This window comes from Natator depressus, chromosome 1 (genome assembly GCF_965152275.1).
Source record: "Natator depressus isolate rNatDep1 chromosome 1, rNatDep2.hap1, whole genome shotgun sequence".
In the NCBI taxonomy this organism is placed as follows: domain Eukaryota; kingdom Metazoa; phylum Chordata; order Testudines; family Cheloniidae; genus Natator; species Natator depressus.
The window spans coordinates 295,458,357-295,480,676 of NC_134234.1; the positions used below are offsets into that span (position 1 = coordinate 295,458,357).

The 22,320-nt window shown below is 45.0% G+C and overlaps 1 protein-coding gene across 25 annotated transcripts in view; it reads right to left on the reverse strand.

Moving 5' to 3' along the window:
- Nucleotides 1-22,320, reverse strand: part of NRCAM (neuronal cell adhesion molecule) — a 290,661-nt gene that overhangs the window by 256,344 nt on the left and 11,997 nt on the right. Inside the window, exon 1 of one of the 25 annotated variants that reach the window (XM_074942203.1) lies at nucleotides 2,597-2,681. The exons of the other annotated variants lie outside the window; for them this stretch is intronic. The gene's annotated coding sequence lies outside the window, so the exon portion shown is untranslated. Of the gene's footprint in view, nucleotides 1-2,596; nucleotides 2,682-22,320 lie in introns of those variants that run through there. 25 annotated transcript variants of the gene reach the window in all.

The window sequence follows — 22,320 nt, forward strand, 5'->3', positions numbered from 1 at the left end:
TGGTGCAGGTCCAATGGATCCATCACTACACAAATCCACCAGCCACTCTACCCGTTAGAGTTTAGCACAAAGCATGCAGGATTACCACAGGTTTTCAACTGCAGTAACAGTTGTTGGGTAACAGCTGGCATTTTGTAACCTGAGGATGGGAGAGAAATTCAGGCTACACACAGGGGTCCTGGATCTGTTCCTAAGTGTGAAGCAAAAGTCTGTTTGATGCACCACACTGAAAAACTTGCACTCCACATCACTACTGGCAATTTCACTATACCTGGGTACTGTTCTATTACTATTTCCATATTTTTACTAACTTCACTGTAGGGCATTGCTGAGTGTTCTGACGTATCAGTTCCTCTAGATATGTGGCTGCATGCTGGGTATACCACAAGCTCAGACACAAGCATTATAGGCACGCCAAGTACTAGGTTCTTCAGGCCCTAGCTCTCCAAGAGCCCCCATAAATGTTCACTAAGACTGCCAAACACTAAAAAGGTGCACATACCTTAGGCACAATTGCTTTAATAATTACAACAACAACAAAGATCAAACCAACAATTGCTAGCCCACCGCCTAGACTCATAAGTTCCCAAGCCAGGAGGAACCACTGTGATCATCTAGTTGGACCTCCTCTATAACACAGGCCATAGAACTTCCCCAAAATAACTCCCAGAGCAGATCTTTTAGAAAAAATGTACAGTAGAACTTCAGAGTTACGAACACCAGAGTTATGAACTGACCAGTCAACCCCACACATCATTTGGCACCAGAAGTACGCGAACAGGCAGCATCAGAGACAAAAAAAAAGAAAAGCAAATACAGCATAGTACTGTATTTTTTAATAATTTACATTTAATAAAGAGAAAGTTTAAAAAAAGATTTGACAAGGTAAGGAAACTGTTTCTGTGCTTGTTTCATTTAAATTAAGATGGTGCTTTTAACCATTTCTCTTCTGTATAGTAAAGTTTCTAAGCTGTATTAAGTCAATGTTAAGTTGTAAACTTTTGAGAGAACCATAACATTTTGTTCAGAATTACGAACATTTCAGTTACGAACAACCTCCATTCCAGAGGCATTCGTAACTCTGAGGTTCTACTGTACTATCTTGATTTTAAAATTGCCGGTGATGGAGAATCCACTATGACCCTTGGTAAACTGTTCCAATTGTTAACTACCCTCACTGTTAAAAGTTTACACCTTATTTCCAGTCAATTTGTCTAGCTCTGTCTTCTAGCCATTTGATTGTGTTATACCTTTCTCTGTTAGACTGAAAAGCCCATTATCAAATATTTGTTACCCATATAGGTTCCTATAGATTGTAATCAAGTCATCCCTTAACCTTCTCTTGTTTAAGCTAAATAGATGGAGCTCCTTGAGTCTATCACTGTAACGCATGGTTTCTAATCCTTTAATCATTCTCTGAACCCTCTCCAATTTATCAACTTCCTTCTTGAACTGTGGACACCAAAATTGGACACAGTATTCCAATAGCAGTCACACCAGTGCCAAATACAGAGATAAAATAACCTCTCTATTCCTACTTGAGATTCCCCTGCTTATGTATCTAAGGATCAAATTAGCCCTTTTGGCACAGCACCACACTGGAAGCTCATGTTCAGCTGATTATCCAGCACAATCCCAAATCTTTTTCAGAGTCACTGCTTCCCAGGACAGAGGCCCCCACTGTGTAAGTATGGCCTACATTCTTTGATCCTAGATGTACACATTTAGCCATATTAAAATGCATATTGTTTGCTTGCATCAGGCTTACAAAGCAATCCAAATAACTCTAAATCAGTGAACTGTCCTCTTCATTATTTACCATGCCCTCAATTCTTGAGTCATCTGCAAACTTTATCAGAGATGATTTTATGTTTTCTCTCGGTCACTGATAAAAATGTTAAATAGGTTATGGCCAAGAACTGTTCTTTGTGGGACCCCATTAGAAACATAGCTGCTAGATGATGGTTCCCCTTTTACAACTACAATTTGAGACCAAACAGCCAGTTTTTAATCAATTGACTGTGTGTCATATTAATGTTGTCACATTCTAGTTTTTTAATCAAAACACTGGTATGCCATCATGTCAAATGCCTGACAGAGCTCTAAGTACAGTATATCAATACTATTGCCTTTATCAATCAAACCTGCAATTGCATAAGAAAACATGATATCAAGTTAGTTTGACAGGATCTATTTTCCATAACCCCTTATGAATGGTCATCAATTATATTACATGGCTGTGCCCTGCCAAAGATCAGGGCAACTGCATCCTGTATTTCCCCCTGTATGGTTCCTTGATAGCATGCACTCTAGGCTCCCAGCTCCTCAGTCATCATCTTTCTTGGGCAGAGACCTGTCTCTCTCTCTCTCTCCCTGTTCCCTGACTACACTGATATTTCCAGCAAGCCAGACTGCCTAAACAGGCAGCATCTGCACATTGCTTTGTCTTCGAAGGTTAATGAACAATGTAATTACCAGCAGTTATGAGCTGTCACACAACTCTCTATAACCAAGTACATTTATTATTAAGGTGAAAGCATTACAGAGAAAACATATAGGAACTTTTATTGTTTTTATTTGCATGCTAAAAGATTACCAGAGGTCTCCCCTCAGTCTTATGGGGTCTCAGTAACCCAACGTCCTTCCAAGCCTTCCCAGGAAGCATTGGGGGCCTCCTCAGACAGAAGGTTCTGGCAGTTTGCTGGATCAGAAAGAAGATCAAGTCAGTTTAAACTCAGGGTATTTATCCAAAAATCCTTTCTTTGCCTGTTGGTCTCTGGAGAAACCAGTTTGAACTAGTATATGCAAGCCTCTCCACGTGATGGTACTTCTCTGGAGGTATTACAACCTGAGTGAATTTGCTTAATCACCCTCCACTGTTTGCTCCTGTAGGAGCTGTGGTCACCTTCTCCCATGCAATTACATACAATCCCTGGCCTACAATGACACAAAGTTAATATAGTAAGGTCTGTCACATTACCCTCCTCTAATGCTTTATTAATCCAGTCCTGTATCAGCTTCTCCACTGTCTTGCCTGGGATTGACATCAGACTGACAGGCCCATAGTCACCAGGTTATTCCGTTTACTCTTTTTAAATATTGGCACAACATCTACTTTCTTCCAGTCTTCTGGAACTTTCCCAATGTTCCAAGACTTGCTGAAAATAAGCATTAATAATCCAGCGAGCTGCTCGATTATAGGGTTGCCAGGCATCAGGTTTTCGACCCTGGCAGCTCCAATCAGCACCACTGACCTGGCCGTTAAAAGTCCTGTTAGAAATCCCAGCTCCGTGCAACTCCTGGAAGCAGCCGGCATGTCCCTCTGACTCCTAGGCATTCGGGCAGCCTAGGGACTCCACACGCTGCCCCCACCCCAAGTGCTGGCTCCGCAGCTCCTATTGGCAAGGAACTGCGGCCAATGGGAGCTGTGGGGGCAGTGGCTGCAGGCAGGAGCAGCGCACAGAGCCACCTGGCTGCCCCTGCACCTAGGAGCTGGAGGATGGACATGTTGCCGCTTCCAAGAGCCGATTGAGGTCAGCATCATCCAGAGCCCACACCCCCTCCCATACCCTAAACCCCTGCCCCAGCCTGAAGCCCACACCCGCAGCTGAAGCCCTCACCCCCCCTTCTGCACCCCAACCTCCAGCCCAGAGTCCCCTCCCACAGCCTGAACCCATCATTTCTAGTCACACCCCAGAGCCCACACCCCCAGCTCAGAGCACTTGCCTCCTCCCACACCCTGATCAGCTCTCAGCCTTTTAGTCCCAGCTCCCAGGCGACCTCTTGTTTGCTGCTCCTGCACACACTGCCTATGGCTTCCTCCAGTGTCCAGTTCCCTCTGACTTCAAAATATTACTTTCTTTTCCTGTACTCAGGTAATTATGGAGCCCTCTGCTGGCTTGATGATGAACTGGGTGACAGTGCCCTCCACTGGAATGTACCCAGTAACGAGCCAATAAGTTTAGTACAATATTATTATTAAAATACCTCAAATAATAATAAAATGAAAAACAGTGTATTGATGCAACTTTTAAGACATAAACCAAAACCCCAATCCACCTATCAAAAAACAGGAAAAGCAGAAGAATTTCATAATAAGATTATCTAATATACTTCACATACTAAAATATAGTATGTTCAATGGATATAATACTGCTATGAGGACTGCATGGGCAGCCCCAGTGCTGAGTGGCCCCAGCCACCCAAGTCCTGGCCACCCTAGCTCCAGCCCCAGCAGAACGTTTCTCTGAAGAGGAGCAGCATGCCTGGGCTGGGGTCAAGGGGGAAGGGCAAGCAGGGCTTCGGGGAGGAGCGTGGGCGGGGCCACGCCAGGCTGTTTGAGGAGGCACAGCCTTTCCCAGCCTATGCGATGTGCCGTCCATGGAGAACTGTAACTTTTGGATTGCCGAATTTATTAGATTTACATCATCAACATTCACACTGCATAAATGTGTGTGTCTGGGGGTGGATGAGTAGAGGAGGAATGATTTGCATTTTATTTCCTGGCAGAGATGGGGGGGGGGGGAGAAATCAAGCATATTCTTCTTCCTTGCCCCACATACCCAAAATCACCTAGAATACCTCCAGTTCAACATCAACATTTCTCAATGTAGTTTTGCTAAGTGACAGAAACACAAGGCCCAATCGTAGCAAAGATGAAAGAGTTACTCAGAGATCCCTTAAGGGGCAGCACAACCTCTCTGAAAATGTTACTTTCACCTTATAAAAAAAATCCTGAGACCATTTAACAGCTCCTGATTTGGTTTTGTAATATTAACTTAAACAGCACCTACGAAATATTGATGAAGCTGAAGGGAAGAAATGGTAATATATGCACAGTGAGCTAGGGAACCAAAATCAGTGCATACTAGCAGCCTTTGGCTGCTAGATATTCCTAAACCCTGTATTGTATTAAAATACAATTTAAAACAGCAAGAAAAGGATTTCTCTGCTACCTCCTAAAAACACAATAAGATTTTACTTGTGAGTGATCATTCACACAGTACTGTAACTCCTCACTTAAAGTCATCCTGGTTAACATTGTTTCGTTGCTGATCAATTAGAGAATGTGCTCGTTATAATGGAGCATTGTGCTCCTCTTCAGAGAAACGTTCTGCTCGGGCTGGAGCTAGGGTGGCCGGGACTTGGGTGGCTGGGGCCACCCAGCACTGGGGCCGCCCATGCAGTCCTCATAGCAGTATTATATCCATTTCTTTGGCAGCTGCTTGCTTTGTCCACTACTCGCAGGAAAAGCAGCCCGTTGCAGCTAGCTGGTGGGGGCTTGGAACCAGGGTGGACCAGCGGCCCATATCAGCTCCCTGTTTCCCTAAGTTCCCTGTGTGGCAGCTGCCCAGCAGGCTACCAATTGCCAGCAGTTCAGCTGTCCCTCCCCCCACTGCCATGTGCTGCTCCTGCCCTCTGCCTTGGAGCTGCTCCCGGGAGCCTCCTGCTTGCTGTGCGGGACAGTGGGGCTAATGTCAGGATGTCCCCCTCCTCCCTGCTCCTGCACCCCGCTTACCCCTTCGCCACAGAGTGGAGGTGGGGGGGGGGGAAGAGAGACACAAAAGGGCTCGGGATGGAGGGAGCTTCTAGCCGCAGTATCTGTCTCAACTTCCTGATCTACTTAAAAAGGCAATGTACTTAGAGTGGTGTCAGCGGACTTAAAGGGGCAATGCGCATTTCTCTCTCTCACACAGGGTGTGTGTCTTTGTCTGCCATGCTGTCTCCCCTCCCTCCATTCATGCTGCCTTGTAGAGTGTGAGGCTACATTAACAACTAGTTAACCCTTGAGGGCTCAGCCGAATGCTAGTTCATCATTTACCAGTAAGGCATTCCCTGGGAAATATCCCACACACTGACTTCACCACTTCAACCAATTATTATTGCTGTGTACAGTATTAAATTGTTTGTTTAAAACTTATACTGTGTTGTCAAGGTTCCTTCCCCGCTCTGAACTCCAGGCTGCAGATGTGGGGAGCTGCATGAAAGACCCCCTAAGCATATTCTTACCAGCTTAGGTTAAAAACTTCCCCAAGATACAAACTTTGCCTTGTCCTTGAACAGTATGCTTCCACCACCAAGCATTTTAAACAAAAACAGGGAAGACCACTTGGAGAATCTTCCCCCAAAATATCCCCCCCAAGCCCTACATCCCCTTTCCTGGGGAAGGCTTGATAATAATCCTCACCAATTGGTACAGGTGAACACAGACCCAAACCCTTGGACCTTAAAAACAATGAAAAATCAATCAGGTTCTTAAAAGAATAATTTTAATTAAAGAAAAGGTAAAAGAATCACCACTGTAAAATCAGGATGGTAAATACCTTACAGGGTAATCAGATTCAAAACACAGACAATCCCTCTAGGCAAAACCTTAAGTTACAAAAAGACATAAAAACAGGAATATGCATTCCCTCCAGCACAGCTTATTTTACAAGCCATTAAACAAAAGAAAATCTAACGCGTTTTCTAGCTAGATTACTTACTAACTTTACAGGAGTTGGAAGGCTGCATTCCTGGTCTGTTCCCGGCAAAAGCATCACACAGATAGACAGACCCCTTTGTTCCCCCTCCTCCCCCCGCCCCCCCCCCACATTTGAAAGAATCTTGTCCCCTCATTGGCCATTTTGCGTCAGGTGCCAGCGGGGTTACCTTGCCTTCTTAACCCTTTACAGGGAAAGGATTTTGCCTCTGGCCAGGGATTTTATAGCACTGTATACAGAAAGGTGGTTAACACAGCACAAGTTAGTCAGTAGGGGTACAGCATTCAGGTTAGAATGATGAGGTTAGGTTTAAATGAAAAAGCAAAGCTTAAATGAGAGTCCATGTTGGCACTATTACTTGCCATTCTAGTCCAAAACCTCTGAGGACTTCATCTCTATCTCCCTCTCCCATTCCGCCCTGCCAGCACAGACTCTTATATCACAGTGTGCTTTCACATTACTCCTTTGTCTCCAGTTCCTGCCACACTGTATTCACACCATTCTGTTTCCCTTGGCTCCAATTCATTAAAAGTTACTGTCCGGTTGTTTGTCAAGGCAACTTCATTCATATGTGGACTTTTCCTCATAGTTCATTCAAACCAACCTAGAAAGCCTACATGACATCAACACCCCATCCCTTATTCCCCTGTCCCAGGGGAGAAGGAAACGTTACTCACTCTGTGCAATAACTATTTTTTCCAGATGTATTCCCCTATGGGTGCTCCACTTCAGGTGCGCATGTGCCTCTCGAACCCTCGACTGGAGGTTTCTAGCCAGCAGTGTCCGTTCAGACCGCACATGCATCCTATGCCTCCTTATGGCAGACACCAAGGCTATATAGGGCATGAGGGCAAACTGCCCTCAGTTCCTTTTATACCCAGACATCCCCAAGCGAACAACCAAAGCAGAGGGGAAGGAGGGCAGATAGTGAAGCACCCATAAGGGTACACATCTTGAAGAACTATAGTTACAGCATAGGATGAGTAATATTTCCTTCTTTGAGAAGTGTCTCTATGGTTGCTCCATTTCAGGTGACATCCGAAGTATCCCTAAAGGGAGGAGGGAGCTTCGGTACAGGGTCCAGTACTGAAGACAGTACTGCAAAGCCAAGTGCTGTGTCGAATCTGCCAGCATGGAGCAGGGCATAATGTTTCAAAAATGTATGGACCGAGGACCAAGTAGCAGCTCTACATATCTCATACACAGAACATTCTTCAAAAATGCAGTAGATATTACCTGAGATCTGGCCAACTGTGCTCTCACCCCCAAGGGGCTGAGCCCTTGCAGACTCATAACAGGTGGAGATACAACCAGATATCCATTTAGAAAGTCTCTGAGTAGAGATAGGCTCCTCCTTATAGCCACCTGTGAAGGATACAAAGAATCTAGGTGATCTAAACTGTTAGTGCTATCCAGATAGAAGGCCCAGGCTATGGAAATAGGATCCTCTGGAGAACTATGAGGTTTCAGAAAAAAATACTGGTAGACAAATAGACTGGTTAAGATGAAAATCCAATGTAATCTTTGGTAGGAATCTAGGATGTGGACGTAAAGAGACTATCATTAACGAGCACTGTATATGGGTGATCTGCCATCTAGGATCCAATCCCCCTAAGTCTCTAGGCCAACATGATGATAACTAAGGAAGCTTTGTTGACATAAAACTTGCAGGACATGTCTGACATGACCCAGATTGCTTTGCCACAATAAGGGGCAGGAAACGGGGGGCGAGCATTCCTGACTCCCACCCCGAGCTCTGTCAAGTTCATGTGGAGACTGGTTTTGTGGGCTGTCCATCTGATCTGAATCGTGACAGTATTGCAGTGGGCTCTCCATCCTAACAGGAACGTGTCTGTTGTTAGAGTCACTGATGAGGTTAGGCAACAGAAAGGGATGCCCGCACAGATGATGAGTTGCTCCTCCACCAGTCTAGGGAGTTCTTTATGAGCAAGAGGACCATCACCTGCCTGTCCAAGGTGTCCCTGTTCAGAGAATATGTAATTTTGAGCCATCCCTGAAAGCAGTAGAGGCATAGCCTTACATGATTGGTCACAAAGATCCAAGTTGCCATATGGCTTGGGGGTCGAAGACAGTTCTTTATTGTGGTCTGAGGGCTTCCCTGAATTGTCAGTTCTAGTAGGGACAAGGTCACAAGTCTGTTTAAAGGGAGGCATGCTCCGGCCATCAACGAATCTAAGACACCCTTATCAACTGTACTCTTTGTACTGGTACCAGCATGGATTTCTTTACGTTCAGCGGTAGGCCCAACTCTTGAAACAGAGTGTGAGCTTTCTGAGTGGATGATAACACCACCTCAAAAGGAGCGGCCATTGAGCAGCCAGTCATCAAGGTACAAGACGACCAGGAATGCTTCCATACGAAGATAAGCCACCATTACTGCTAGAACTTTCGAAAGCATCATTTGGGTCAAGAATAGGCTTAAGGGGAGCACTTGACACTGGAAATGATCTTGGCCTATGGTGAATCATAGGTATTTGAGGGACCAGGAACGGGGGTGGAAGAGAGAGAGTCATGAACTGGATGGTGTAGCATGAGGTTATGACCTCCAAAACCCATTGGTCTGTGGTGATCTGCTCCCAAGACTGGTGGAAGTGGATAAGGTGGTCTCCAAAAGGAGGGAGATGGGCTAAAGCACACAGCTGTAAATCCAGAGGAACAGGCAGATTCAAATCCTTGACCCAACCTTCAAAACTGCTGTTTAGAGGATGCCTGGGTGGCAGTGAAGGGCGGTTGGGTGGCCTTCCTCTGAAACCTGTCTCTCTTTCTGGGGGGTTCCCACAGGTATGGAACCCAGAGAACTGAGCTGGGCGTGACCTCTGGGCATTCTCTGACCTACTAAAATGTTTCTTTCTCGTAAGTGCACAGGGTAGCCCTGGAGTACTTCAACAGGTGCAAGGATTCATTCATGGTCTCCCAGTAAAGCTTTGACCAAAGAGGAGGTCCTCTACTGCATTCTGGACCTTTGAGGTTATGACCTCCAAAACCCATTGGTCTGTGGTGATCTGTTCCCAAGCCTGGTGGAAGTGGATAAGGCGGTCTCCAAAAGGAGAGAAATGGGCTAAAGCGCATAGCTGTAAATCCAGAGGAGCAGGCAGATTCAAATCCTTGACCAAACCTTCAAAAACCCTGAGAGTTGGAGCCATGACGCCCCGGGCATAACTACTGCCATGGAGATGGATTGTACAGCAGTGTCTACCACATCTAGAGATGCTTGGAGGGCCTTTCTAGCCAATCGCTGATCCTCATTAACTATAGACTAGAATTGCTCCATGCAGTCACATGGCAGCCGCTTAAAGGTGGTGAACTTGTTGTAATTAGTACCATGACCACCTGGTAGTTTGCAATCCAAAACTGCAGGATTGTGGAGGAGTAAGACTTTCATCCAAAGAGATCCAGCCACTTTTGGTCCTACTCAAAAGGGGGAGAGCTCAAAAAGTGCTGTCTACCCCGTTCATTCACTGCATCCACCATTAAGAAGTTAGGCAGAGGATGGTAAAATAAAAAAATTGGAATCCTTAAGCAGTACATAGTACTTTTGATCTGCCCTTTTGCACATTGATGCAATAGTGGCCAGCATTTGCCATACCCTCTTAGCAGAATCCAGGAGAACCTCCTCAGTAGGTAGCACCACACAGAGGGTGTTGCCAACTGCAAAATATCCAGCAGCTTCTGTTGCGGACCTTTGACCTTCTCCACAGGGATCTGGAGGGTGTCTGCTACCCTTCTAATAAGGTCTTGAAACTGCCTGAAGTTGTACGCCAGGGAATGTGGTGGAGGCGTAACTGCCGTATCCAGCGACGATGAGGAAATGGGAGTCTCAGGAGTGACTTCCTCATCCGCCCTCGCCTTCTGCTCTTCAAATGTTCCTGCCTGCCATGGATGAATATTTGGAGTATGTGAAACCCTGGGCCTACCAGTGCTCTGTGAAATTGCTGCAAATAAGCAGCCCTCAGGTCCCAATATGGCCATTGTAGGGGCCGATAAGGAAGCGGGGGTGACTCACATGGCTAGTTTCACCATCCTTCATAACTTGAAAGGTCCTCCCAGTGCAAAGGCAGATTTCTGAAGCGGTATGTAGAAGAACTCTCACCAAAAGTCAAGGAGACCGGCTGCGAGACCTCTTCCTACACATCCTCTGGTGGGTGGAAGGGGCAGTCATTAAGGACAGAGGAGAGTCCTGTCCCGCAAAATGACCATTCAGAGAGCAAGGTCTCAGTACCAAAAGAAGCTCAGTACCCATCAACAACAGGGACACTGGTTCATCTGACACCGAGAGGTCCCTCAAGTATTGGAATTCCTGTGGTACCAGAAAGGACCCCAGTACCAACACTGTAGACAGAGTCACCATAGTTAAAGCTTATGTGACTTTATGGTACCTACAATGACAGACATAAGGAGTCATTGTAGATGTTAGGCACCAATGCTTGCTTATCCTCCTTACTGGCGGAAGGTATGGTGCCCTACTGGAGCTGTGCTTCCCATCCTTGCAGCTCCAGGGCTTTCTGGATGCACCAGTATGGGAGGAAGAGTCCTTGGCCCAAACTGTATCCTAGGAGACAGAGGACCTCAACAGGGACCTGGTCTTTTTTGGAGCTAGCTCCTTAGAGTGAGAGTCTGCACTCCTCTTTCTGGGATTCTTCCCAACGGACTCCAAGGACTTCCCTGTCTAGGAGAAGCATGCCCTCTGTTGACGTGGCTCTGGATCTATACAGGGACACATGTAATGGGTGTGGGTCGGGGGAGTCCCCGACCTGACTCACAGGGTGGTTGCAGGGAGCTTTCCGTGGCTAACAGTCTGAGCTTTCTCTCCCTGTAGTTCCTAGCACTGGACGTTGGGGCCAAACAGAAGGAACGCTTCTGGGACATGTGGGACTTGGAGTGCCCGTTGCTTACCAGTATAGCCTCCTGGCAAGAAAGAAGAGCTGGAAGCCTGGCAAGCCAGGCATGCCCTGCCAGGAGAAGATGAGTCTCCCAAAAGGAAAAGAGAGGAAAAACACTCTCAATCCTCTTATATAAAACTAACTACACTAAAGACTAACTACAACTATAGACTACCTAACTGCATAAAGGAAAAAAAAAGGCTGACTGCGCTCTAGACAGTGTTCCATCTAAGGCCAAGGCGGTAGAGAAGGAACTGAGGGGGATTCGATCACACACCCCTATATAGCTTCTGTCTGCGCCACAAGGAGGTAGACGGTGCGTGCATGGGCCAAATGGACATTGCTGGCTAGAAATCTCCGATAAAGGGCCCAAGAGGCGACTGTACACTTGAAGTGGAGCATCCATAGAGACACTGCTCGAAGAAGAAATTAACTCTTTCACATCAAATGGGTAGCAATTCAAAGTGAGCAGAGAAAGTGAGTCACACATCCTTTTCATGAAAACATTACAAAGATTTTCACATTCTTCATAGAGCCCTAGTAACACAGGGCCAGATTGCACAGAACTGAGGTACACAAAATGGGTAGCCAGATCCTTCCATCTAAGTCTACAAGGGTACAGAACCAGCACAGACCCTCTGCATGGATGGCCCTATCTCCTATATCCATTGGGGTCAGCACTGTGGATGTGGGCCTTGCAACTCATTACACAGGCTAGCAAAATTTCCTGCTTCATCAAAAGAACCACCAGGGAGAATGCTGGGAGAAACACCTTGCAGAGCTTTTCTCCCACTTTGCCCCCTCCCATGAGTTTTACCCCAGGAGGGGGCAATTCAAGCTTCAATACATGAAGTTCCTGGCCTGTACACTGGAGTTAATTTCCCAATACCAAAAATTCTCTTTACTGTAAACTGAAAAAAGAAAGAGAGAGGCAATAAAGTTTTATAAAACACATTAAAATATCCTCCATTGCCTAGATCCAAGTGAATTAAGAAAATGAACAGACTGGACTTGCCAAGGAGTCAAGGTTTATGACCTTCTTGGGCTTCCATAACACAGAAGTTCATGGGACATTAGTAAGAAATACAGGCCTAAAATGGTATATAAGATGAGATGAGGACAGAGCCAATTTAGCCTGTACTGTATGCGCCTTGGAGAGATTTTAAAAACTTAACTTTTTCATGAAAAATATTATTACAAATCTAAGTATTCACTTTGTTAATAGTATCTGTAAAATAACCCAAGACCCTTTTATTTGTTTAAATACTCTTAGACACTATTTAATGTGTAGGGGAAAAAACAAACAACATTTCCCTTAAACAATTCAGAAGAGAGAATTATTTAAAAAAAAAAACAAAAACACACACAAATGCTTAATTAATCACTGCAAGTAGTCTCACTGACTTAAATGCGATTACACACATGCTTTCCTGTAGGCAAAGTTTTGCAGACTCTTGACTAATTTTGGTGGGATTAACTTTAACTTCAGACATAAATTGCTAGCCATATTTAATTTTTAATGTAAAATTTTGTAAGGACTTTACCATAGAGCAGCCATGTTACAGGGTAATCATCTCAGACTGTGATTTGGGAAGGTTTGGCAGTTTATCTGGCATGAAGCCCTCACTCAACAGATCAGCAGCAGTGCGAAAGAAGCAGCCCACTCCCACAAGTCTTAAGGGGTAAGTAGAGCAGGGAGCTGGCCTTGGAGCACTGTTAGTAGACAGAGGACTGGGAGGAAATCCCATCCTGACTTCCTGCTGCCAGCCCACTGCCACCCTGGAAGGGAGAAATTCCCCATTCCAGAGTGGGATTGCAGCTGGCCCAAGCAAGGACAGGGAACTGGCTTCAGGCCAATTGACTGGCTGTAGGCATATCAGCAGACAGAGGTAGGCATGGAGAAAGGAAATATGCTCAGGCCTGAGCACATGTGGCTGCTGCCGCTAGAGGAAGCAGGCCCAAACACAGCCTGAATACAGGGCTATGGGACTGGCTCAGGAAACAGGCCAGGCGCACAGGCATAGCCAGGATGAATGACGAGTCTGCACCTAGCACAGGCGTCCTGATCAGCACAGCGATCATGGAGACAGACACCAAGCAATGCAGCAGAGACTGGGCTTTACCCTCTGAGCTCACATGGTACTCAAGCACCAGTGCATGGTGTAGGAGGCACCCTGTTTAGGACTAAGAGACTAAGGCTAGGGGCCTCTATCAGGTTGGAGAGCATTCCTCTACATCTAGGCACTGGGGACTCAGTACACTGTGCTACTGCTGGGGCTGGAGGCAGCGATGAGCTGCCAAAATATTAACAATGGGTTCCCTCCTCACCCCATGAGGAGGTCGTTTCCCACCCCCACCGCCCCATCCACCCCCCTCCCCTGTCCCGACTGCCCCCAAAACCGGGCAGGAAGGTCTCGTGGGCCACCATAGTGGGTGACCACCCCACCCCTAAGAGCCAGAGGCACCTGCCGGGAGGCAAGGTGGGGAGTCCCAGGGGTGCTTACCTGGGGCAGCTCCCAGGAAGCATCCGGCAGGTCCCTCTGGCTCCTAAGGGTGGGGGAGCGTAGCTAGGGGGGGAGCAGGGGGAGCAGCCGCTCCCCCCACTGATCATATCAAAAGTGGCGCCTTAGGCGCCGACTCCCTGGGTGCTCCGGGGCTGAAGCACCCACAGGGAAAATTTGGTGGGTGCAGAGCACCCACTGGCAGCTCCCTGCCCCGCGCCCAGCCCCAGCTCACCTCACTTCCACTCCGCCTCCTCCCCTGAATGCACCGCCCCGCTCTGCTTCTCCGTGCCCCCCACCGGCTTCCCGCGAATCAGCTGTTTGGTGGGAAGCCTGGGAGGGCTGAGAAGCAGGCGGCAGCTTCCCCCTCAGGCCGAGGGTGGCAGAGGTGAGCTGGGGCGGGGAGCGGCCCTCCTCACGCCCCCCCACCCCAGCTCACCTCCGCCTCCCTGGACCTGAGCGGGAAGCCATGGCCTGCTTCTCAGCCCGCCCCAGCTTCCCGTGCGAACAGCTGATTCGCGGGAAGCCGGGGTGGGGGGAGGGGTGGAGAAGCAGAGTGGGGCAGCGCATTCAGGGGAGGAAGAGGAGGCGAGCTGGGGCCGGGGGTGAGGCAGGGAGCTGCCGGTGGGTGCTCTGCACCCACCAAATTTTCCCCTTGGGTGCTCCAGGGCTGGAGCACCCATGGAGTTGGCGCCTAAGGCACCACTTTTGCCCGGTTAAATTTAGAAGCCCTTTTAGAACTGGTTGTCCCTCACGGAACAACCGGTTCTAAAAGGGCTTCTAAATTTAACAACCGGTTCTAGTGAACCGGCTCCAGCTCACCACTGGCTGGAGGTATATGAGACTCCCCATAGCCAACCTCCTTCCCCCGTCCATGCTGTCTTGTACTAATCAAGGGTTTGTTGCTAACCAGATAAAAGTGCTGTTTCATAACTCAGTGGACCATCTGTTTCTGGGGTTAATTCCTCTTTCCTCAAGGGTTGAAGGGAACCACCAGGGGATCTGGTCCTAGGGGGAGGTAAGGGTTCTCAGGCACATGGTTTGGGATTTGGAGTCTACTTAATGAAACCAGGGTACCCCCCACCACACTGGATTTTCAAAGTGTAAATTCCATACTTAATCATTTTAAGGGAGGTTTTCTAAGATGTTTCCATTTGTTACTTTCACCACTTGTCAAAGAGCCTACTCACAGCATCCCCACCTCCTCTGGTCTTGCAGGTTTTAGTGTTGCTCCGTATGGAGTCCTTCAATAACTAAATCTGAACTTCAGACTGAGGGGGTAGATTGAGCGCAACACAAGGCACTCCCTTCTGTAGAGGCAGCCTATGCTGTCATCATAACAATTCAACTTCTGGTTGACGGCACTAGAACCCATATTTTGATCCAAGTGAAACAGAATTCTGTTCTTCCACTCAGCCATCAGGCCAGCTGCAATTAATTGTAATCTGCAACTTGTGCTCACATTTCTTATGAGAATCCATTACTAGCAGTTGAAAGAAAAAGGGAAAAGAAAGATAATGGTATTGATTCCCTTTAATTAAAACCAGCTGAAATTATAATTTTCTTGCACACTTCTGATGTGCAATATTGCATAAATATCCATTAAGTGCTCCCAGTGGTCAAAGTTATTACCTTCTGTATAGCCTCAATGCTGCCTCCTTCCATCAGCCTATATCTAAAGGGTACACACTGCAGTGCAGTAGAAGTGTTCCTCCACAGAAGTACAGCAGCATAAATAGCAGGCTTGGTAGGGACCATGATGCTAGCACTAGGAAGTAGTATCACAGTTCTCCTCTGATCATAGTTATCTCCTTACAAATGTTGACAAATTAGAGACAAAAGAATTAGTTCAAACTAGCATAAAAGTCAAAAATGTCAACTATTTGGCATCTTTCCAGTTAAATTTGTTAATAAAAAATGATTCCTCCATGGATTTCAAAGTCTTCAGCTTTCCAAAGAGAGTTGTATTACCTTAAAAGAAGGTAACTCTCCTTTCCTCTAATAGGGAGTGGCATATTATAAGCATTCACAGAATAAAGCACCACCAACAATGCAGTGTCACATGAAGCAACCCTTCTGTGCCAGCTGCAAGCTTCCTGAAATTTCATTTACCAAAAGGTCAAGAACTTGCAGTACTGGAAGTACGAGACTTTTCAGACATTCTTTGGAGTTTAATTGCTCATGACATTTTCCATGTACTTCAGCCCAAAACTAACAGTTCACTGATCTTGTTCATTGTACGACATTTTATCCCAAAAATGTCTCCTGTATACAGCATACATTAGGTGTTTTGTGGTGCTGTTTTGACAACTATGTAGAATGGCCATGAACATTCTTTGCCTTAGGAAAAGTACACAAAGTGATAGTCTGATACCTATTGAAGCGAAACTCAAAAACTAAGGGTACATTCATACTGCAGTTAGACACCTGGTGCTGGCCTGTGCCAGCTGACTCGGGCTTGCAGGGCTCAGGCTAAGGAGATGTTTAACTGCAGTGTAGACAATCTGACTCGGGCTACAGTCTGAGCTCTGGGATCCTCCTTGCATGGTCCTCGAGCCCAGGCTTCAGACCAAGCATCTACACTGCAATTAAATAGTCCCTTAGCCTGAGCCCACAAGCCCAAGTCAGCTGGCACAAGCCAGCCATGGGTTTTTAAATTGCCAGGCAGACATACCCAAAGAGGCTATACATTTTGAAAGCTATTAAAATAACTACTCACAGGTTTTTAATGCAACACTTTAAACTGTGAAAAGAGAACTAAAAATATATCTAGGATTCCAATCAGAAGAACACCACTTTCCAAACTCAATGTACTGGGTTGTGTATAAAATGCGGGCATCTACCCCTAAAATGATCAAATATTAAAAGCACAGGTAATCCATCTTACATAAAGCCATGTGCATCCTGTAATCCTGTTAAAAATACTATAACATCAGATCCATTTGATTATTAAATTCACTACTGTTATATCCAATCCACGAATTGCCCTCATCCAGCATATTTGCTGCTGGGTTTTTATGTCACTGTGTTTTTAAAATTAAGTCCAAGGCATCTGGAGATCAGAAAAGGATATGCCTTTTTATATTTTGAAATACATCCGACAGACATGCAGCCACACACATCACATTAGTGGTGGGAATATTCTGCTGATAAATGTGAAATTTTTAATTAAAGTGATGTTTTTAAAATCACATGATTATGCAATTTGTGTCTTTTACCACAATATCTGCCCTTTGCCCATCTGCTCCAGGACTATTTTTAACAAATAAACCACTGAGCACCTTCAAACAACTCCAAATTTTTAAAATAATCTACCAATTTTTTCCTCTCATTTCTTTCCAAATGTGGAATAGCTCTTTTCATTCCAAAAGTGACCCTGTCCCAAAGCCTAGGTGATATTAATTCCTGGATTCTTGAGAGGTTTAAGATACAGTATCTCATGTCACTGCAAGGCTAGAATGCGAGCTTTATACCATTGACAAGAGAAGATTTCCCAGCTTTCCAAAGAAACAAATAGCACTTGCTTCTAGCTCTTGGTGTCCAGAGTGATTTTCCGTTTAGAAAAGCTATTTTATATCATTTTAAGTTTTTGTGGCTTCCTCTGAACTCTGTACATTTGGACTGATGGTAACTAAAGAAGATCAAAAAATGTCCCAATAATACTTTTAAATCCTCTGTAAAACATTCCTAGAACAGGTTGTTTGGGGTTTTTTTACACAACATATGTGGCTTATAAAGAATACATAGTGGTGTGATTTAAAGGTTTTACTCACACTTTTTGAAATGACATGTACAACTCAGCCAATGTTTTACCACTCATTTGTAATGTGGTCATTCTGACTTCATGCAAATTAAATTAAACCTTTAGCCCACATCACACCATCATGTACGCTTCCTCTATATACACACCATGCTGTGTTTATATGCCTCTTCTGTGAAATGATCTAAAGTAAAATGTTAACACAATCTAAGAATGAGGGAAAGGACAGGAAAAAGCCCCAACAAATTTCAAGCCACTAGCAAAATGTCTTCCATTTATTTTCAAATCAAAAGTGTCCTCTTTAAATTTGCAAAATATGGCTGCTTCCAAGCTTTGAACTAATTTCTGCACTATTCAGCTCTATTGCTTCACTGTCTTATGCTTTTTAAGCACTTTAAAAAGATGTACGGTATTAAAAGGGATATCGGCACTATTATACCATTTTACTTAGGATTTCTGGTTCTGTCATCAGGATAATGACTGCTGACTTTTTAGACTCTGCACTCAAGAACTGGATGATTGCCTTATTTAAAACAGTGCATCTATTATTGCCACTTACTGCATATAAAAATACAATATTATGTTGCAATTAAGATACAAAATGCCATCACATAAAAAAAATAGTGTCCCTACACTTTCCCACAAATATTTTCAACTTTGTCCACTAGGAAAAACAAGATAAGGAGAGAACTTTTAGACCACATTTTGACAAAAACTATCTGCTTAAAATGTTGTTTGGAGAGACAAAACTATATTCTCCCCTTTTGGGAAATGCTAATTTAAATTATTCCTCAAAACAACTCAACTGGCACAATCAGTTGAATTAATCTGCATTGGTGTTGCTTCACTAATGTTTAATGCATAAGCCTATTTTCTATTCTTCAGATTGCATTCTGAATACATCTTGGGGTAATACTTTAAAGTATATGGAAATATTTATAGTGTCAAAGTAGTATCAAACTATAAATGAATGAAAGAACAAGAGATCAAAGGCTTGATTCAACATTAACTTCACTGTTAATTTCCATTTACGCTGGTGCCAGATCAGTAACAGACCTCTAGTCTAAAGTGACTTTGAAATAACTGCACATACGCCTACACACTAGAACCAAACAGACAGTGTCCATGTTTATGCACATACTTTGATAGTTAAACATTTTTTTTAAAAAAGGTACTGTTCACAGAAGTGAATGTGTACTATCTAAATTATTTGGGTCTTCACATATGCAGCTGGAGGATACAGCGAGAATATAGAATATTCAAATGAGGGTGAGCACCTGTCATTTGTTGTTCAGATTTGCAGGTTAAGAGTCTCATTGAATTGCCAGCTGCTCGAGCAGATAGCAGTTGCAGCCAAATCAGCTTCTTATCATTTCTGTACAGCCAAAAGATTGTGACACATTCTTTCAGATAGATACCTTGAACCATTATCCATATCGTTGTTGCTTCAAGATTAACCAACTGCAATGAACTCTACATAGGGTACACCTTTAAAAGGATGTGGAATCTGAGCCTGATGCACAGTGGCTGTTTAGTAAGCAGATATCCCATCTTAAACATAGTGAGCCTGTGCTTCATGACCTGCACTGGGCTGCCTGTGTATTTCTGGGTGGCATTTAAGGTGTTGGCCTTACCTTTTAGAGGTTTACGCTGTTTAGGATCTATCTACCTGAGAGACTATCACCCTGTGCCATAACACCAAAGTTGAAATCAGCAGAGGAACCTGAGCTCAAGCACTGCTTATAAAATTGAGAAGGGGCTGCTGGCCACGGTCTCCCTAAGAAAGCCCTATGAACTTTGAATTCGCTCCCCTCCCTTCATCCAAAATACTTGCTTCTTGTATCATCATAAATCTCCAATAATTTGATGTTAAAATATCATTAAAAGCAGATGTGCACAGAAAGCTCTTTTACTTTGGATGCTTCAGAACTTCACAGAATTAAATCCCAGCATTCACTTACTCCCTGAGCCAAATTTTATACTTGTAAATAAGCTACTGCATAATTAGATTTACAATAGGTTGTACCATTTATTCAGACTGTTGATGAAGTTAGTTAAGAGAAGACGGCGGTTCTGGTCCTTCAAGCAGGACAGTGGTGCTGTCTCACAAAGCCAGCTGCTGGGCACTTTATCTTCTTGACAATATAGTTCTTAGTCCCCGCACACTGAAGCTCTATTCAAAAATTAAACTAGCTGAGTATAAATACAAGCCTTCATTTTCTCAAGAGTGAATAATAATAACAGATACAAATCCTGCTTTTTTTAAATAACAGAAACCTTTCTGACAAGCAAGGTATTATAAAGTTCTTCTGAAGAAAGAAGTACTTTAAATAATACATGTTCTTTCATGTTGCATTTTAAAAGAATTTAAGATCTGCCGAATAACAAAAGAACAGGGTATTTATTATGCCTGATATGAACATTTGGCAGGTCCTACTTTAATTTTTTTTTAACTGCAACTCATTGTTTAATAATTTGCAATTACTAGTTTATATGAACATTTTCTTGTTTTCATACACAAACATCTATCTTTGCAGCAAATTTTTTTTTAAAAGAGTATTTGTTCTGGGGGAGTTCCTGAACTGGTCACAGTCTTAGGAAAAAATGGGGAACGTTTTTTTTAAGAAGGCTTTTAAACCTTGCATCTGCAATGACGCACCTACTATCAATTACAGCAGTGGTCACCAACCAGTCAATCGCGATTGACTGGGAGATCCTAGAGGATCTCCCAGTTGATCGCGATCTCCGGTAGTGCAGTGTGGCTGCCGCTAAGGGAGACTCCCGGCCTACCCTGGCCCCACGCCACTCCCGGAAACGTCCAGCGCAGCCTCAGGGGCGGGGGAGCAGGGGTCTCCTTCCACGCGCTTCTCCTGCCTGCTAGCACCACCCCCACAGCTCCCATTGGCTGGGAGAGCTGCAGGGGTGGTGCTTACAAAGAGGGGCAGCGCAAAGAGCCACGTGCCCCCATCCCTCACATGGTCCACAGGGGCCCATTGGTCCCTTTCAGGAGCATTGTGGAGCTGAGGTAGGCAGGGAGCCTGCCTTAGCCTCACTGCGCTGCCAACCGGGAGCTGCCGGAAGCACGTGCTGCCTGGCATGGAGGCCGCATGCCAATCCCCTTACCTGAGCCCCCTCCCGGAGCCAGCACCCCATACCCTCTTCTGCACCCCAAACCCTACCCTGAGCCCCCTTCCGGAGCCAGCACCCCAAACCACTTCCTGCACCCCAACCCTCTTCAGCCCTGACCCCACTCTCAGAGCCAGCACCCTGTACCTGCTCCTGCACCCCAACACTCTGCCACAGCCCAGAGTCCCCTCCTGCACCCAAACTCCCTCCTAGAGCTTGCACCCCTCACCCCCTCCTGCACCCCAACCCCTGCCTCAGGCTCAGCCCAGAGCCCCCTCCCACACTGCAAACCCGCTGGCCCCAGCCCAGAGCCTGCACCCCCTCCTGAACCCCAGCCCTCTGCCCCAGCCTGGTGAAAGTTAATGAGGGTGGGAGAGAGCAAGTGACCGGGGTGGGGGGGGGAAATGGAGTGAGCGGGGCAGAGCTTTGGGGAAGGGACAGGATAGAGGCTGGGTTGCCCTTAGATTCAAAAAGGGATTTGGGGCATAGAAAGGTTGGAGACCACTGAATTGCAGGCATACAAGATAGAATGTAGATGTCTAACTATTTTCTTATACCTGCGTTAAATGCCAGCATAGGATTGGAGAGGCAAAGGCCCCCAGGGAAAGACAAGAAAAAGAGCCTCAGGATGTGCTTAAGATGGGGTGCTAATCCTTCTGCTTATGGGGGAAGGAAAACCAAAGCAGTCACATGCTGTCCTGAAGCTCCTGTTCTGCCACTAGTGGTGCTTGTTTGGAGAATAAGGGCAAACACTAAATAATGGCAACAGCTAAATCCACAATCTATTAACTAGTAAGGCCTATGTTCCTGAGTATTACTTACAGCATTGCAAGTTTTTTTTTCCATTTTGAACGTGTCCTTTTGCGAGAGGAAAATGCTCAAAGTTAATCTCAAAAGTTGGGTTTGGTGGTTCATTTTTGTCAACTCACCTCCCAACTGATAATTTCAAGGTTTTTATTTTTCCCTTTCAGAAAAACAGTGGGTTATTTTGAGGTCAAAAATATTATTAAAAATAAAAAACACAAGAACCCTAGTCAGTCAGAAAATGCTTTGCCCATCTGTTTTCACAAACATTTAGGGCTTATAGGTAGTTCAAGAAACAACTGAAAGGCTCTCTGATCCTTTGATTTTTGGTGTGTAATGTTTAGTGTTGCAAGGCAGACTATTTAAATAGACTAACTGCATTTGGTATTGCAAATTGTAATTCAGTGTATGAGCACTCACAGCATCAAATGGGTTCCAAATACTACTACTATATATCAAAATGAACAAGCACACACACATTTAAGGTACGGTCAGAAATGTAGCTTATTGCATACTCTAGCCACCACAATTGGATAATTGTTTAGATACAGTCTACAGTGGTTATTCTGAATATTAATTCACACAACCACAGTTAAAACCTGCAACTGATAAAAGCATGTATTGAAATAATTTACGTACATGTTTTATAAAATTAATTGTGATATCCACCTTTCATCATCTAGTAGATGTTAGACATATAAATCTACAGGTTTCAGAGTAGCAGCCGTGTTAGTCTGTATTCACAA